At 39.2% G+C, this 19,318-nt stretch overlaps 1 long non-coding RNA gene across 1 annotated transcript; it reads left to right on the forward strand.

Annotated features, from left to right (window-relative positions):
* Positions 1 to 8,749: 8,749 nt before the first annotated feature.
* On the forward strand, positions 8,750 to 12,170 carry LOC139717984 (uncharacterized). Its single transcript, XR_011710014.1, has 3 exons — positions 8,750 to 8,975; positions 9,673 to 9,736; positions 10,868 to 12,170. It is a non-coding gene; the product is annotated as an uncharacterized lncRNA (long non-coding RNA).
* Positions 12,171 to 19,318: the final 7,148 nt, after the last annotated feature.

The following is a 19,318-nucleotide window of genomic DNA, read 5'->3' on the forward strand; positions in this document are numbered from 1 at the left end:
GAAGGCTTTTCCCAGCTAACCAACGAACTCGCTGTCTCCCATCTCTACGGTCAAGGATGAACCGGCTCTCGTCCATGAAGATAACGTGTTGCCAATGCCCCAGATGAAGCGTCCTGTGCTGCCTGGCCCAAAGGAGACTAGCTACCCTGTGGCGAACCGCCAGGCGTGGACATCTAACCAATCATCGTGCTCGGTAGCCATGATGTATCAATCTGAGATTGACTTTTGATCTTAAGACGTTGATTCCATGATGCCTCCTCCAAAAGCGTTGAAGACGACTCGCGGGTAACTTCCAGTTTCTGCGGTTAACCCGTTCCTTACGGGAACCTGGTTTACCAGGTTCCCGTGGGAGCAACTGATATACGGGAACCTGGTTTACCAGGTTCCCAAAATGAAGACAAGGGTGCCTGCTTCAGTGACCTAAATTCATGTTTCTTTGTGTTAAAATGCTCAAAAAAGTGGGTTTGATAAAAAGATCAGAGTTTATTCTATCAGGATTTGTTCTCCTGCTGTTTAAAAAAGGGATTTTTACAGTATTATGTACCTTTTCCTGATTTAGTTTTTTGCTTGTTCTGCTGTAAACTCGTACGAACAAGTACATAATGATCAAGGCTGAGATCAGTTAGAAATGCGGGTTCGCTGACCCCAGTCACCACATTCAGGTACCTGGTTTTGTGTAGAACAAAAGATTCTGAGATCTCATCAGCGCACGCTCTATTCATACCTCGCACCCGATCGATATTTCCATTGTTCACGGGCACATGTAGTTGACCGTAGAAAGGGGGACATAATGAACCGCTTGACTGCCTTCACACAGCTGGATTACGAACCTGTGTGCCTCTCTGTCGACGGGCGAAAAGAATCTCGTTTGGGAGCATTAAAGGCACTCATAGAATTGCGGAAGGAACGGGTTAAGATTCAACAGTTGCCGATCATCTCTACTTGTTGTCAGTCTGGGACGTCCTGGTGATTTCCGTGGCCGCACATTTCCTCTCTCACGATGACGCTAAAACGATTTAGAGACTGCACCCTGTGAAATCCCTAGGATTCCTCCCATACGAGTCTGCTTGTAGCCCTCCTGCCTAAGCGCTATCCTTCTCTCGCTCATTGCCGTCAGCATTGAACCAGGCATAGTCTAGGGGGACTCTGTGCCGATTTATAATGCAAAGTGTACAGGGAACCTGGAAAAATCAATTTTTTTCACTGTGCAAAATTAGCAAAAAGGGCAATATTTCAACTGCACATGGTTTTATAGTCTGCACAAGGTAACTTTGTTACGTAATAACACATTCCTCTGTTCAAATATCACCTGAATAATAGGGTAACATTACGCGATCAATAACATACCAGCTTGTCTACAGACAGTACTTTAAATGTAAATAAAACGATCTACTTTTATTCAATACAAAATTATTCCACCTTTTTTGCCAACAGTGTGTGTATATATATATATATATAGATATACAAACTATGTACATCCGTTGGGTATATATCCGTAGAGAATATGTAGAATTATTTTGTTGAGGATTGATGAAAAGTGTTCGATGCTGTAAAGCAGAGCATATTATTCGTGCCTGTGCCACTTGGCGTCTTGTCCGCTACCGGCGGCTTCACGCTGTGGCGATCTTCAGGCAGACTGACATTCAATTAGAAAGTTATGTGCTTCTTTCTTTTATGTGGCACGGTGGATCGGCTTGATGCATGGGTGGTTCGCCAGTTCCGGTATCTACATTTTGGTTCGGAGCTTTTGTTGAGCGCGTTTTTGTTTCGAATGATAATGACCTTCTCAGCGCGGCAAGGATTGCATAGGCCACTCTTTCTTGGAGGTAAGTTTGACCTTTTGTGGACTTTTTTTTCTCTGCCTCGATGAGAAGGTCATTATCATTCGAAACAAAAACGTTTGAGAGACCGGTTCATACGTACCATAATATCCTAAACTCCACCGTCTATAGTGACCACCCCAATCTAATTTGCTGGTGAAGATGTGATTTGAATTTGATTTGATGTGATTGAACTTCAAGTTCAGGAAAATAATCTAACACATGCTGGAGCAGTTTCTTATTGAAAAGAACCACAAACTACATCATGTTGACTTACACAATGTATCGTACCCGTCATGGTGGCTGATGGGAAATAATCATTGTACAACGCCACACAATGAGCAAAGTGTCTATGCGTACATATAGGTAAATATTGCAGATCACTCCCGCTCATCACTTGTCAAAATCAACGTAACAAAAACTTTGGTTGCTCATTGACTTGCTTTTTCCCTCCGTAGATCCATACACCTAATACGCGTCGTTTGAAAGTAGGACCTGTACGAGCACAGCAGTCAGCAACACACTTCGATTGCTGCGATGGGTTGCAGATATTATTCATGTTTTAATTGCATGGAACGACGCAAAAATCCGTAGCATTTTACTGGAAAAAATAGGAAGACATAGGTGACAAATGTTACTTTCCCCTTGCGTGAATACTCTATCTGCAAATGATAAATAATGCCTTTAACTCTTTATGTGCCATGGTGGAAACCCCCTGTGTACCACGTTATTCTGAGATACGAAGGTAGTCATGCTTTGTGAAAGAATTCTGTGTTTCCAATTTGTATAACTTCTTCAAATTTCTGTTAAGCTGTATATAATAATGAGCAAAGTGTTAGAGGAATGCCAAACTTTGCTTCGATATACATTGTATGACAAATCTATTTTCAATATTTCTTTTAAATGACCAGTTAGGAACACCGCTTGATAGTTAACCACCACGTAGACTGCAAGCCGTAAGTGAGAGGAACAAAGGCGCGAGAAACGCTTTCATTGTACCGGGGATTACCGATTTATCGATCGGTTTCGGTGGCTTTGTTTGTTGAGCAGAATATGCGATGTTGGCACGCCGTCGACTGAGTCGGACGTGCGAACGTGGCACATAAAGAGTTAATGTCTTTTTTTTATTATTAGGGTGAATTCAGTTTCAGTGTTTGTAATTCACTATAAATGGATTGTCAGAAAGATAACAAACTTGTTGGTAATGTAATGTTATACAATCACAGAAACAAACAGTAAGTAGGCAACATTCTCACAGTTTTTAACAGCTTCTTTGACAAATACAGTTAGAGGTCATCGGAATGGTAAGACCACTAGAAGTGAATATTGTCTTCTCCCTAGAAAGAAGTTTTAACACAGAATGACCTGCTGGTTAATGAAGATTAGTATCACATTTTGCACCAGTCTTCTACAGACAAGCAAATAGGTTTAGCTAATAGACCACCAAGTCTTATATTATTCAACGAAGAAAGATATAGGCAGTTAGAAAAAAGATAGGGTTAGACAGGGAAGCCACAGGCTTACACATTAAGCATAACTATGCATAGATTTTTTGTTTGTTTCAGCGCTGAAGGTAAATTCTGCCAAGTGATAGTTTTGTTCATTTTTTTTTTCGTCACTGACTGCTGGGCATACACCACATGCCGTGAAAATACTCTTCGAGAACCCCCTCAGCAAAGCAATGTGTACTCATCAAAGTTATGTTAATAACTTAGGTTAATAAAAACCTCCTGTGAGGTGCCCACGTTGTACAAGCATAGTCTTTTGAGTGGGTACCTCCACTTTTTTTTTTTCGCAGAATGTATAAATATGTCTGTATGAAAAATGCCTAATTTTGTAATGATTATTGACAAATGTTATTCTTTGCTATTTTTGTATCATTCCTTCAAACGCATGTAGAATCTATATTTTTTGTACATTCTGTTGAAAGAAGTGAAAATAAAGCCTTTGAATTGAATTGAATTGAATTGAATTGAATTGAATAGATAAAAATGCATATAGCTTTCACACAGCAGCATTTCAGACATTTCATTCCTTTGCTGTATTAAAACACATTTCAGCGATGTTGTATTGATAAAAGCTTGTCCTCAGACCCATCTTTGCAAAACACACACACCATGTTTGTACACATAATCTCTTTGGTATTTCTAGGATGTTACTTTACTTCCTAATATGAAGACTGAACGTAAGGGTCCCACGAAGTGTTCTTTCCCTTTAACCATTTGCTACAAAATATTAAACAAATAACAGCCCTTACCTTTCTTTTATTATTTGGACATGTTTTCTACCCCGCACCCCGTCAACTATGTCAAAATATGTACATGAGAATCAATTCAATTCAATTCAATTCAATTCAATTATTTTCATTCTTTTTCCAACAAAACATAACACATAATAAATCTGGAATTACATAATAAACATAAACATTCGACTTTGCAACCGACAAATGATACAGATAAACAAAATAATGCATGCTGGCAAAAAAAAAATACAAAGTTATGCTTCAGTTGAGAAAACAAGAATTGAGAGGTTCACTAAAAAGCAAGCTTGTATGTTGTGAACCACTCAAAAAAGAACAAACTTATGAACTAGAGAGGGGCCGTCAAAGGCGGCAGACCCACGCCTTAAGTACAAAGTCGGGGTAAACATAATGTGCATTCGGTCAGCTACCAGAATTCGGTCACTTAATTGCCAGTGTGCTTTATCACCAGCCAGTGAGTTGTACCAAAGATCGTACACTTCAGTGTACGATCTTTGGTTCTACAGTCACATCACACGCAAATCACATCATTACCCACGCCGATGAAAATCGGCAGGGGGTTATGTAAAGGGTTCCGTATGTTTGTTTGTTTGTTTGTTTGTTTGTTTGTTTTTTTGTTTTTTTGTTTGTTTGTTTGTTTGTTTGTTTGTGTACAAGATAACAAGAGAACGGGGAAACGGATTTGCACGAAATGTTCAGGGAATGTTTGGATAATGACAGGAAAGAATCGATTAGATTTTGGTGATAATCGGTTGACCCTTGCAAATTCTGTGTGACCTTGAAGTTTTGACCCCATGGTATAGTGACCATTCCGAAAATTTCCCGTTTCTCACTTTGCGATTTTCCGCTACCATACGAAGACATAAACTCCCCAACGATCCGACTTCGCTGCTCAAATGTTCGTAAGAATTCCGAAATTTACGTTTAGGCCTATTTGAGGGACTATGTCCTTCTAGATTTATGAAAGTTCGTTCTCCGTCATCACAAACTGGCCCGTATTTTGATGATTTTTCAAATTAACATTGATTGTTTTTTTCGTTGGAGGAGCATTTTGCTCGGTCGCAGTCACACTGCACGATATGCGTGCTCAATGTCAATGCGTGTGCAAGGCCGCTGAAAATGCATCGCGCTCTACACTGTTGGTGCAAAATTGCACCGGGGACGTTGCGGCGCTCGTTGGTGGCCGAATACTGGTGCAGTAGACATTTGCATTCAACCCTTGCATTGAATAATTCCCGTAGACACTAATCATAGGGGTAATTGCCTAGGGGGTACGTAAATTTTGTTTTTCTTTTTTTGCTTTTGTGGATACCATCAAAGATCGTACACTCATACGACCTTTGATATTTGATGATTTTTCAAATTAACATTGATTGTTTTTTTCGTTGGAGGAGCATTTTGCTCGGTCGCAGTCACACTGCACGATATGCGTGCTCAATGTCAATGCGTGTGCAAGGCCGCTGAAAATGCATCGCGCTCTACACTGTTGGTGCAAAATTGCACCGGGGACGTTGCGGCGCTCGTTGGTGGCCGAATACTGGTGCAGTAGACATTTGCATTCAACCCTTGCATTGAATAATTCCCGTAGACACTAATCATAGGGGTAATTGCCTAGGGGGTACGTAAATTTTGTTTTTCTTTTTTGCTTTTGTGGATACCATCAAAGATCGTACACTCATACGACCTTTGATATTTGATGATTTTTCAAATTAACATTGATTGTTTTTTTCGTTGGAGGAGCATTTTGCTCGGTCGCAGTCACACTGCACGATATGCGTGCTCAATGTCAATGCGTGTGCAAGGCCGCTGAAAATGCATCGCGCTCTACACTGTTGGTGCAAAATTGCACCGGGGACGTTGCGGCGCTCGTTGGTGGCCGAATACTGGTGCAGTAGACATTTGCATTCAACCCTTGCATTGAATAATTCCCGTAGACACTAATCATGGGGTAATTGCCTAGGGGGTACGTAAATTTTGTTTTTCTTTTTTGCTTTTGTGGATACCATCAAAGATCGTACACTCATACGACCTTTGATATCATCACACTCTCGGTTTGCTATAATCAAAATATCCCGCAAGAAAACGGCGTATTTCTCAATTTTTAGCGCTTTTTCCGCGACCCGTCGCGTAGACAATACTCTTAAAACTGGACTTAATTCGCGCGCGCTTGGAAAAGTTCCGATTCTGCACTTTTGACGGTGGAATTTGGGATTTTCGATGGATTTTTGGAGGAGACTTAAGGACTTTCCTGTACGTGAATGAGTGTTAATACCGTATGTGTAATCATGTGATTTGCGTGTGATGTGACTGTAGAACCAAAGATCGTACACTTCAGTGTACGATCTTTGGTAGAACTCACTGGCTGGTGATAAAGCACACTGGCAATTAAGTGGCCGAATTCTGGTAGATGACCGAATGCACATTATGTTTACCCCGACTTTGTACTTAGGCGTGGGTCTGCCGCCTTTGACGGCCCCTCTCTAGTTTAACATACGGTAACACTCATTCACAACAGAAAAGTCCTTTAGTCTCCTCCCAAAATCCATCGAAAATCCCAAATTCCACACTGCAAAAAATGCGGTGTTAAAAGTGTAACACCAACCGGGTGTCAAACTGTGGGTGTTAAATTTGGTGTTAAATTGACACAATTTGACACCCTTCGGTGTTAATTTAACACCAACATTCTCTCATTCATTGGGTGTTAGATTCTCGGTGTTAAAATGACACCCAAGTGGTGTTATAGTTTTGTCATGAAAAGGGGGTTTTCACTAGTAACACCGTATCGGTGTTAGTTGTCCACCAGAGAAAGTCACGTGTTCGCAGTCCGATGATCTCATTGGTTACACATGCCAATGCCTGAAATTTGTTGCTGTGGCGCGGAGTCGTCAACGTCTGTCATCGCGATAGTCAGGTTTTCGATGTCGTCTGGGGCTAAAAATGACATTGAATCTATGATGGTGACTTTGCTAAGTCTGTCAGCGGGGATAAGTATCTTTTAAGGTAATTATTTCGTGTACCAGTTATTTTCTATCATAAACGATGTGCATGATTTTCACGGATTTCATCGCATATTATAGACAACTTTGTCTTAGCACGCACATAATACTATAGTATACTATGTAGCGCAGCATACTAAGTACATGTAGCCTATAGTGTTTGCCATACATAGTAATAGGCCATAACACCAACGCGCTATACAGCGGTGCATTGAGTCCGAATTTCGCTGAGGGTTCCTTTGTCCAATAATTGCATTTTAACAATATCATCAAATTTTAAATATAAAAGGTTCCGTGGCATTTTGTATTGTTATTGATGTAGTTTTCTTACCTCTGAGGCTCTGGTGCGGATCTTTGTTAGCGCGCAAATCATTACCCGCTACTGACGTGCACGAAGACGAAGTTCGAACAATGTTTGTGTGTACATGTTCGTAGGTTTATACATGTTCGTAGGTATACTATATTTTTTGTAGGGCCTACTGTAACTGTTCTAGGTCCAAACTGTTAGGTTTAAATTAGTACTAGGTACTAGTAGCAAATATCGCGTAAATACCCGATTAAAGGGGCTGGGTGGGGGTTCTCCCGACCTGATTTTTGTTTATCACAACAGGTTACATCATATCCATGTACGTGATGTTTTCAGTAGCTACACGTAGGAACGTAGGGGCCTATATAGGACGCTAGTGTTTGCGCGTGGATCTTACGTTAGAATCTACTCACTAGTTTCTAATATGAGTACGTTGTACTACTATTTATGAGTTTGCTAACCGCTTAGAAATTTAAGAATATGCTCTTATAAAGTTGATGACGTCACATGCATGTAAAACCGGTATTTCCACCGAGTCCATGTTAAGACTCTAGACTCTAGATCTAATTGTAAGGTGCGAGTTCAAGGGTAGCGAGAAACAGAATCACAGCCCATATTAATAACTGGCAGTTGTTCTCTGTCTGAGAACTGATCCTAAATTTCACAAATGAGTCAAAATGGAATACATGTATCATCGCTTTTTTCATGATTCAGGTGAGGGAATATACGTCTACTTTGATGGTAGTATTTGTTGAAATAATCTCTTGGAAAAAAAAAATCCCTCCTGGAATATGCCTCTTCCCCATACTTATGTTATTGCCACACTTAATGATATTGGCAATAGTGCACTTGAGAATCTTGAAAATGACAGAATTGCAGAAAGACCTTTTACTTGTATTATCTATCTAAAAAACCTTGAAAATGAGAGTAGATCAATTGCAAAATGGCATTTGATTTTTCCATTTCTCCTCAAATAATATTTGCATAAATTTACACTGCATAAAGATGATGAATACCTGGAAGCAGGATATTATTGCCCCCCCCCCCCCCCGTGGCTAATTAAAACGAACTTGAAATTATGAGCATATCTCAAGTAGGTATATATGATAGAATCACCGACTGAATTAATCTGAAGCCACCTGAACAAAACCCTTTGTTTTCTGCAGTTCTGATCAAATCTTTCATGCACACAAGATAAATCTGTTTCATGCACTTGTATACAGTAAATACACTAGTGCAGTAATATGTGGATGTTCAGTACTTTGAATCCTAAGCCAGTGCACCACACCTTGCGCACCAGTTTGACAGTTTGCGGACTTGTAGCCACTTGATAATTATGTATGTTCATGGTCCTTACACTTGCAGGTTGAACAGTACTTCTCACTCCTTCTCCCAGGCAACGATGCCAAGCTTTTTTGAGCAGTGGCCAGTTTTTGGTGGAAGGTCTTGTCAAGCTAGCAAGAGGAAAGCCTTCAGAAACCACAGTCAAGCTGTTGAGTTTGCTGGGAGAACACACGCGGAAAACTGATGTGGATTCATGAGACTTGGAGCAATCATCAAATAGTGTACCACCAGACCTGGTAGCAGTCAGGGTATGCACAATACTATAGGTTTTGAAAGCCCCTTTTTTTATGTTCTAGATGTCTATCCATCCAATATCGTTTCTTGTGTATCATGCCGCAAGTTGAAAACAATCATCTGTGAATGAAACTTGGTAAGGCTATGTAAATCCAGGGGGCGTTCCACAAAACTTGTCATTGGTGACAACTGTTATAAGTAGCTGAAATCTTTGCATCTGACAATACATTTTATCAAACGTTTCCCTGGAGTCGATGAGGGTCGTGAGGTCAATAATCAAGGGTCAGGAGCCCTTCGTTATGAAAAAAAAAATGCAGGAAATATCTTGTGACTTTGATTTTTTAAAAGCAGATGAATGGATTTCACCAAACTCAATTGTAATATAAAAGTTCACAGTCACAAATCAATATGTAATGTAATTTTGTTATTTTGGAGATGCTGATGAAATAAAGAAGACTTTTTTTTTCTTGTTTTTTTTTAAGAAGTCACACAACAACCCATGGGTTCATCCTACATGAAGGATCATATGTTTTACTTAATGCTCCCTGATTATGCAGTGCAATTCACTGATAATTTCTGTTGATACCTGGATACTTTGTTAATGAGTCGTAGAATATATTGTATATAACATGCATTTCTTACAACACAGCATAGAATGTAAGTAACCTGCAAATCCTTCTTGTACTCTATCTGCTTCCACCTGTGAACCAGGGCACAAGGATTGTGCAAGATTTCTGTGGCTTTGGCTATAGACTACCTTATCCGATTTCAAAAGGTAAGTCTACATGACTATAAGGTTTGTTCAAATATGATGCGACAAACCCCCTGACATCTTTAGTGTTCAGATATGGTGCGCCGAACCACGCCACTTTCATTATGTTAATGAATGCACATGACTCAAAAAAAAAAATAAGATAAAGATAAACTCATGACATTGTATCTTCACTTACTTTTGAGCTTGATTGCACCATAACTTCTTGCCACTGTGTTGCAAAATATATTCCTCTTGCCTCAGTGTTTTTGTTTTGTTTTGTTGCATTTTGATCTGTTTATTTGTTTGTTTTTTACCATCTCATATCGCATTGATTTGTGCACTAAAATGTTGCCGGAGTTTGACTCATCATATCTGAACAAGCCTTTATGAGTCATTTTGGACAGGCAATTAGAACTCACAGTACTTTGGTATTCTGAAAATGAAATTGATTTTTACGAGTTTAATTGATTTTGCATTTTCTACTTTCTATGATCTGTTTTTGTATTAGAAAAGAAATTAGAGGTCAAGGGAAATTTTCTGGGGTTTTTTGTGTTGTTGGACTATGTAATTTATTAAGATCACTTGCTTTTCAATGTTTCATAGGTTAACTTTTTTTTTTTGGATGTTGTGAATATTTTTGCGCACTTGCCTTTGTCAGGGTTATGTCCTGATGTCGACGAGAACTTTACTCGTGAATGCTTCAAAGTCGATCCTTGAACTTTAAAGATTGTCTTCCCCATATGTAGGCTAAAATTTTGAAGTTGCTTTTTGATCAGTCACGAATAAGAGAAAAGTGATAAATTTCAAAGCTTCTTTAAGAAAAAATAGGTATACAAGTGTAAGTGAGTTTTAATTGTGAAATTATAGTGATCTTTAAGTAAAATGGAATAAGATCCATTTATTATCCTCTGCCAAGAAGTGGTGCCTGAATTGTTATGGTTTTGAGTAGTCCATCCCTCCGTGTGTGTGATAGCTTGAAATCTGTTAAAATAATCATAAATGTGAATAAAATGTGTTAAGCCTATGTGTGACTGAGTCTATCAAATTGCATTATGGAATCGAAATAAATGTCACAGTCAAATTTGTCTAGTTTTTATTTGTAATAGATTCATACAATGTCTGTTTGTTTTTCATTGTTTCCTTACATTTCAGCCTGATGCTAGTTTTGATCACCACTTGAAGAGGGAAAGCAGAAGAAGATGCAGCTCTTGATGCAGCTTGCTTGCTTGAAGATCAGAAGATGCAGCTTGCTTGACAGAGGACGTCAGAAGGATAACATACATGTGTACCAATATTACTTCATTGTTGACCACTTGGTACTACCCTGCCCTGGTGATATCATTCAGAGTGCCTTCGACACATTGTTCAAAGCACATTAAATATGTGTTTTGTCTACGGTATGCAAAACCTCTCATCAACCTTTGGACATTTGGAATTACCCCGAGTTCGTGAACCGAGATCTAAACTTTCAAATAGATAATGAAGTGATGCATTCTTTAGGAGTTCCCACTGAAACTGCTTTTTTTTTCACTGTTTGCCATACGAACATGGACTGAGTGATGGACAAACAATAAATTGCGCCCAGGGGGCCTGTGTACGGACATAATTTGATTCGTTCAATGGTTTTAGAAGACACTTGAAGAATCATCATTGTGACAGTGAAACTGTGAAGATACTCCAAGTCCAGTTCTATGGAGGAACCGAGATAGAGACTGATGATATACAGTTGATGAAGCAGTACTCTTCATTAGTCGATGACAGTTTTTGATGAGGAGGTGATTACCTTTAGTCCAGGGGACATTGAACAACGACCTTGTAATTTTTACATGTCCTAGTTTACATGTGTCAGTATGGAGTAATGCATTACCATGGTAACATCAAATTTTCATAAAGATTACAAATACAGAATGTGGATCAAGCTACTTAGTTTTAAATCAATTCTGTTGAAATTCGATTGTCCAGAAATCTGTTGCCATGGCAATTGCAGTTTTTAAACAAATCATACAAAATTGTGTGGATCACGCTGCTCTCGTAGTTTCTTTTTTTTTTAGCATTTAAATCTGAATTTGATACATATGGTCACTATGATAATATGTTATCGTGCAAGACACTTTTTGTGGGGGGTCATAAATCCGTTTCCATGGCAACAGCATCTTCATACAAATCATCCACAAGTACGATGTGGATTCAGCTAACTTCCTCAGATTTTGAGCATTTGACTTTAAATTTGGCACATGTGACCACTGTATTATGTACCTGTGCAAATTTTATTTTTCGTCATTGTCAAATAGTATGTTGTCAAGTTAATAGTATTTTGTAATGAGAATCGTATAAACTACAAGTGGATTGAGCTTACTCTCTCAATTTTTAGCAATAACCTTGAGATATGACACCTATATATTGTGACAAGATAAATTCTAGATGTGCAAAACACTTATCTCGTCAATGTTAAACAATGCGTTGCCATGCTAACTTATTTTTTTTTTTAATACAAAGCAATCGAAGATATTGTGATTGACTCATAACTCCCTCATGTTTTAGGCATTTGACTTGAAATTTGGCACGTGACCACTGTAGTGCGCTAATGTGCAAATGTCATCTTTTGTATCGGTCAAAGAAAGTGTTATCATGGCAGTGACATTTTCAAATTAAAAACTTACACAACAGTTGATTATGCAATCTCCCTCAGTTTCTTAGCATCTGGCCTGAAATATTGCACAGAGTGCTAATGTAATGGCAACCATCTTTTAAAATGAAAATCAAACAGAAAATACTGTGAATTGGGTGAGCTCCCTCAGTTTTCTAGCATTTGACTTGAGGTTTCGCTCATGTAACCAGTGTAATCTTAAAATGAGTCGCACACTGATCTCACTGTTGAGTAATCTTGCTATGGTAACAACTTTTGTTACATTGTACTTTTTTTTTTCAACAAAAGGCATACAAGAATATCATGAATTGAGCTAACTCTCTAAGTTTTAGGTGGGGGTATCAATTACATCCAGTTCGAGTTGAAAATATTGGCCCAAGAAGGCCTTATGTGTGTCATTTGAATATTTAAATGATCAGAATTTCACATGCTTGTATCGTCACTTGCAATAGCATTGATCAAAAGAAAGAGTATAATTTTTTTTTATGTTAACATTTTACAACCAGACTGGATGATCTATGTTGAATATTTGAATTATACAGCTGAGTAGGCAATTCAATTTGAACATTTGAATGATAGAGCCAAGAAGATATAATACTAGTATCAATTTCATTTGAAAATTCAACTTGATAGTGCCAAGAAGGCCAAAGGTATTCAGAGTGAGTATTTAAATTTGATATTTTAGCCTACAATAGCCATAATGTATCTCATTTGCATAGATAATCAAAGAACCAACTGACAGGGTCAAAGGTTTTCCATTTTGATACTTATATTGTAGAGATGAGGCTTTCATTACATGTAATAGAATTATTTGTGTTTTGTTGTGACAGACAGAATTTATTAAATATTTTGATCAACCTAGTGGCACGTGACTGTCTTTCACCTACTTACATTACTGTGTTATTTTGTGCGATTGAATGTGGAGAGTGTGAAATGATGTCGAGGTATCGACACTTCAAATTGTTAATAAGTTGGCATCACTTGGAATTTATTTCTCACTCTGAAGCGTTGAATCAACACTTCAGTGGTGTCAAATAAACACCAAATAATGCAAACTTATAACACTTTGAAGTGTTAGAATAACACCATGACAGGTGTTGGGGTATAGATTCTAACAACAAATAGTGTTGAAGTTACACCGTCATTGGTGTTAAAGGGTGTCAAAAGAACACCAAAGTGGTGTCAACTTATCAATAATCTAAGCAACACCAAAGCTGGTGTTGGTATATTTTAACACCACGGGTGTTGAACTTACACCATAACTGGTGTTGGGATGTCAAATGAACACCATTATGGTGTCAACTTCTTAACACTCTCTTAAGTGTTGAAAAAACACCGAGGCTGGTGTTGGTATATTTTTACACCCTTTAACACCCATGGGTGTTGGATATTTTAACACCAGAGACGGTGTTACTTCAACACCAGATGGTGTGGTCCTTTATTGAAGTTCGGCCGGTGTTAGATTCAACACCAGTGGTGTTAAATCTAACACCACTGTTTTTGCAGTGCACCGTCAAGTGCAGAATCTGAACTTTTCAAGCGCGCGCGAATTAAGTCCAGTTTTAAGAGTATTGTCTACGCGACGGGTCGCCGAAAAACGCTAAAAATCGAGAAATACGCCGTTTTCTGATATTTTGATTATAGCAAGCCGAGAGTGTGATGATATCAAAGGTCGTATGAGTGTACGATCTTTGATGGTATCCACAAAAGCGCAAAAGAAAAACAAAATTTACGTACCCCCTAGGCAATTACCCCTATGATTAGTGTCTACGGGAATTATTCAATGCATGGGTTGAATGCAAATGTCTACTGCACCAGTATGCGGTCACCAACGAGCGCCGCAACGTCCCCGATGCAATTTTGCACCAACAGTGTAGAGCGTGATGCATTTTCAGCGCCCTTGCACACGCATTGACATTGAGCGCGCATATCGTGCAGTGTGACTGCGACCGAGCAAATGCTCCTCCAACGAAAAAAATAATCAATGTTAATTTGAAAAATCATCAAAATACGGGCCAGTTTGTGACGACGGAGAACGAACTTTCATAAATCTAGAAGGACATAGTCCCTCAAACAGGCCTAAACGTAAATTTCGGAATTCTTACGAACATTTGAGCAGCGAAGTCGGATCGTTTGGGAGTTTATGTTTTCGTATGGTAGCGGAAAATCGCAAAGTGAGAAACGGGAAATTTTCGGAGTGTTCACTATACCATAGGGTCAAAACTTCAAGGTCACACAGAATTTGCAAGGGTCAACCGATTGTCACCAAAATCTAATCGATTCTTTCCTGCCATTATCCAAACATCCCCTGAACATTTCGTGCAAATCCGTTTACCCGTTCTCTTGTTATCCTGTACACAAACAAACAAACAAACAAACAAACAAACAAACAAACATACGGAACCCTTTACATAACCCCCTGCCGATTTTCATCGGCGTGGGTAATTAGTTATTTACAAACATTTATCACAGATACAATTTACGACAGAACGGAACAAAACAGGAGAAACACAAAAACATGACACGACTTGACAGAATAGATGGAAAGAATGGAAGGAGAGGAAGAAAAAAATGAATGCCTACACGCTGAACTGGGGAAATGGAACAGAGTGTGATTGAGGATGTGCTTCAGAGAGCTGGTACTGCATGCAGCTGTGCAAAGATTGTGATGGCTACTTCAATACGTAATACTGAATTCAATGATCGATTGATTGGTGGATGGATGATGAACCCTGAGGCTGATGAGATCTAACTTATAAAGAAAAAAATATCAGAGAGGATTTAACAGAAAGAATTTTAATTTGCGCTTAAAAGAATGCAAAGATGGGGATTTTTTTATTATTTCACAGCTCAATGAATTCCAAAATCTAGGACCGGTGTGTATAATGTATTCTGAGCTAATAAAATTCTCAGGAGGGGTAAATGAAACTCATTAGATTGCCTAGTGGGATAATTGTGAGAAAAAAAATGGTTCCGTGGGAACATTGAATTGAAAATACTGGGAAGTACATTTGCATTGTAATTAAACATAAACTGACCAAGTTGAAAAAGGTACAAATCTGTAATTTTCAAAATCTTATATTTAGTAAATAAAGGCTCTGAATGGGAGCGTGGTGGGACGCCACAAATAATACGAAGTGACTTTTCTTTTCTTTTTTGCAATAACAGTAATTTATCTAGTAAAGTTTGATGGGCATTACCCCATGTTAGGAGTCCATAATTAAGATAAGGTAAAATTAAAGAAAAATACAATGTCAAAAAAGTGGACAATGGAATATGAGACTTGAGTCTATTTATGATACCAATATAACGTGAAATTATTGTGCTGATGTTAATAATATGCGGCCTCCACGAAAGATTATCGTCCACTGTGATACACATTCTAGCAGAGATAGCACATGACAGTCGCAGTGTATTAAACATCCAATCGTACAGGCAAAAGGATGAGGGCAACATGAATTATACACTGCATACTATATAACCATCATTCACTGAATTATCGATTGATATTAAAACGACAATTTTTAACCTGTCCAAAATGCACTTTTAAGCACTTATAGAGTATGTGAAATACATCCAAATGCCATATCAATTCTCTCATATGATGAGACGCTTTCCCCGAACACGGGAATTGCTCCTGATATCCAGTCTAAAAAAAATAGAGAGCATTATCACTATAAAGATTATATGTGACCCGCTACAACAAAATGGTCCTAAAGTCGCGCACGGTCGAAGCCGTGAAAATCGAGTTTGAAGTTAGAGCATCAAAATTGGTCAAAACTTACGATTTTCTGAATTTAACATATTGTTAGAGTCTGACATGTCTTCTATCATCTGTCGACATTTTGAAGCAAAATGATGAAAGGAAAGACCAAAAAATAGCGTTTTTCTGGGCCATGTTTTTTTGGCGTTTCAACGAAGCAGAAACTGGTTCGAACATTTGGATTGAGCGCCACACATAGGCTCCGCCCCTAACAACGACCAGAGTGATCTCATTGGTCAGTTTGCTGCTTGCCGCTAACCGAATCGTGAAGCTCGCACACTGCCCAGTCGACTGGTGCGTGCGGGCGGGTTGCGCTATGCCTAGCCGCTTCTCCTGACATCCTGGTCACTGATTGGTCGGTGAGCAGACCGCCGACGCTGTGTTTGAATGAGCATTTCGGGGGTTGCTAGGGCTTAACTTCTATTGTGCGGAGGTGAATACTGACTTGCGTGTCTCTTGATTGTGATTGCGTCGCAAGGAGAACTTTTAGGGCTCTTTTCTCGAAACATTGATTTCCCAGACGTCTTGACATGCTCTCTTTTAAACATCGATATCTCCGCAGCCGATTATTTTTACAAGACGTGTTATATATCAATTTAAAGCAGAAAGATTGGGGAATTGTGTCATGCAATTTACAAATAATCGACCTCGCCCGACTTTAGGATCATTTTGTTGTAGCGGGTCACATATATACTTCAGATGACACCAATATGAGCATAGTAATCTTTGTGTGAAACATGTTGAAACTGCTGAAATACATTAGAAGAATAGTTAATGGGCAACCTCTAGAAGGCTACTGAAGACAGTAATATATGCAAGTATCTCCGTTAATGTCTGCTCAAACAATGTCGATTAATGTGTCACTTGGAAATCGCGTTGATGTTCCCTGAGGTTATGAAATGCGAACTGTCTTATTATTTTCATCATCTGTAGCAACAGCTCTATCTCACTCCTAAAAACATATTGTCATATTCATATTTATTGTTATCAGTTTTTCGTCAACCATTTCAAAGACATCGCATTCAAAATCGTCGATTGTCATTGAAATTCGTCCCCGCCACCCGTCGACTGGAGAATGTGAGAATCAAATTCGTTTTTGTCCGTACAATTTTATATTCTTATTTTTTTTTTTTTACAAACAAGTTAGTCAGTTGGTATTGCGGTCTTTTCTTGCGAGGGTGAACCAATTCTAAGCCGGCATTTTCACACTTGTCCCCGGTATTCGGCAGTCAGACAACATGAAAAACAGTACAGTTGCTGCGACATAAATTGTCGCCCCGTCACAAATTGTCGTCTGGCGACAATTTTTGATGCTTGTGCAGTTCCCAATTTTTGACCTCGATGGCGACAATTTGTGATAGCAAAAAACAATTATTGCGACATAAATTGTCGCCCCGTCAAAAGTTGTCGCCCCCGGCTCGAGGCGACAATTTGTGACAGAGTGTGTGTGTGTCTGTGTGTGTGTGTGTGTGTGTGTGTGTGTGTTTGGAGTATAATAATACAATATGTGGAAACTCTGCATGTGTGATGGTTTCACAGTGGTAGTGGTTTGTTTGTCTGTGTGTATACGTGTGCATGTGTGCGTACGTGTGTATGTGGGTACGTGACGTATGTGTATAGGATGTGTGGTGATGGTGTGTTTGTGGGCGCAGTTTTGTGCCTGCATGACTGTACATCTGAGGGGTTTGGTGTACGTGGGCTCCGTACGTATGTGTCATGTGTGCGAGCGTTCGTGTGTCTACGTAAGCCCGCAGGAGATATAAGGAACGAAACATCCAAGCGACACAATTCCCACAACACGCACAGCGCTCCATCACACACACACACACACACACACACACACACACACACACACACACACACACACGCACGAACGGACACTCAATAATCATGTGCGCGCGCACATACACACTTCCTTGAAACCTCACCATGACTTTTAACACGGCGCGTTTGTATGGATGTAGCCATGTAAGTTATGTTTTGGTATTTCAATGACTATTACCCAGCAAAATGTGCTTCGAAGGCGGGCGACAATTTTTTGCCGTCAGTCCTCATCATAAATTGTCGCCAGACAACAATTTGTGACGGGGCGACAATTTATGTCGCAACGACAGTCTTTAATCATGTCGTGACAATATTTGGAATTGAACTCTTTTCTTTTTCTGATTTTATGTTATTGCATCTTATGTATGAAACAAACTTTATTCAACATGGAACACGGCCAAAAAAAAAAAAAATAATAATAATACCGTACTATAATGCCTTTATTTTTTCTTAAACTGGCTTAAACTCTAGGGCCCTACACATGTACAATAAGTGTGTATTGTCTTTCACCATAATGTGCCTGGAGATCGTGGGTCACTGATTTCGTATGTGCGACTAACACTTGCAGTTATGTGTGCAGCGAGTGTGACGGACGAATTTGAATTGTAAATGACGAGAATGTGTGACAACTAACTAAATTGAATAGACTTTGAGCCGAGAAAATTGAGTTAAAAGTCAAATCATCAAAATCGGTCAAAATCATCGAATTTCTGATTTTAGCATAATGTTGTGGTGTAATGTGTCGTCTATTATCTGCCGAAGTTTCGAACCTAAATAATCAAAGGAAAGGCAAGAATTTAGCGTGTTTTTTTTTTTCTGGGCCATGATTTTCCGAGTTTCAACGGAGCAGGAACGTGTCAGAAGATTTGGATTTAGCGCCGCAGATAGACTCCGACCCTAAAGGCCGTGTCACACCATTCCGGGCAAGCTACGCGGGCTTGTGGCGAGGAGGTAGTTTCCAGCACGTAGAAGATTTTCAGCGGGCGAACAAGAATGTTTGCAATTTTCATTCATGCCTTGTCATACCGTACGGGGGAACTTCTGCGGCTTGACTTGCGGGGAAACAAATTTACTTCCCGGAGCTCTCCGCAGTTGGTCCGCACCTGACAGTATCTAGCGCGTAGTTGCCCGGAGGTGCTCACGCAAGTCCGATTTAACCGCAGCCAAGTTTTGAGCATGACCAAAACTTTTTCATTTTTTCATTTCATTTTATTTCATTCTCCTTTATCCAACAGAACACAACACAGTATGAATTAGGTTATTATCACAATCGCATACACACAACTTGGAAATGATATCAAATGATACAATAATAAAGTTACATATATATGCATGTATAAGCAAAATAATACACAAGTCTATGTTTCAG

This window comes from Diadema antillarum, unplaced genomic scaffold (genome assembly GCF_040938485.1).
Source record: "Diadema antillarum isolate AM-2024a unplaced genomic scaffold, OU_Dant_1.0 scf00000008, whole genome shotgun sequence".
Taxonomy (NCBI): domain Eukaryota; kingdom Metazoa; phylum Echinodermata; class Echinoidea; order Diadematoida; family Diadematidae; genus Diadema; species Diadema antillarum.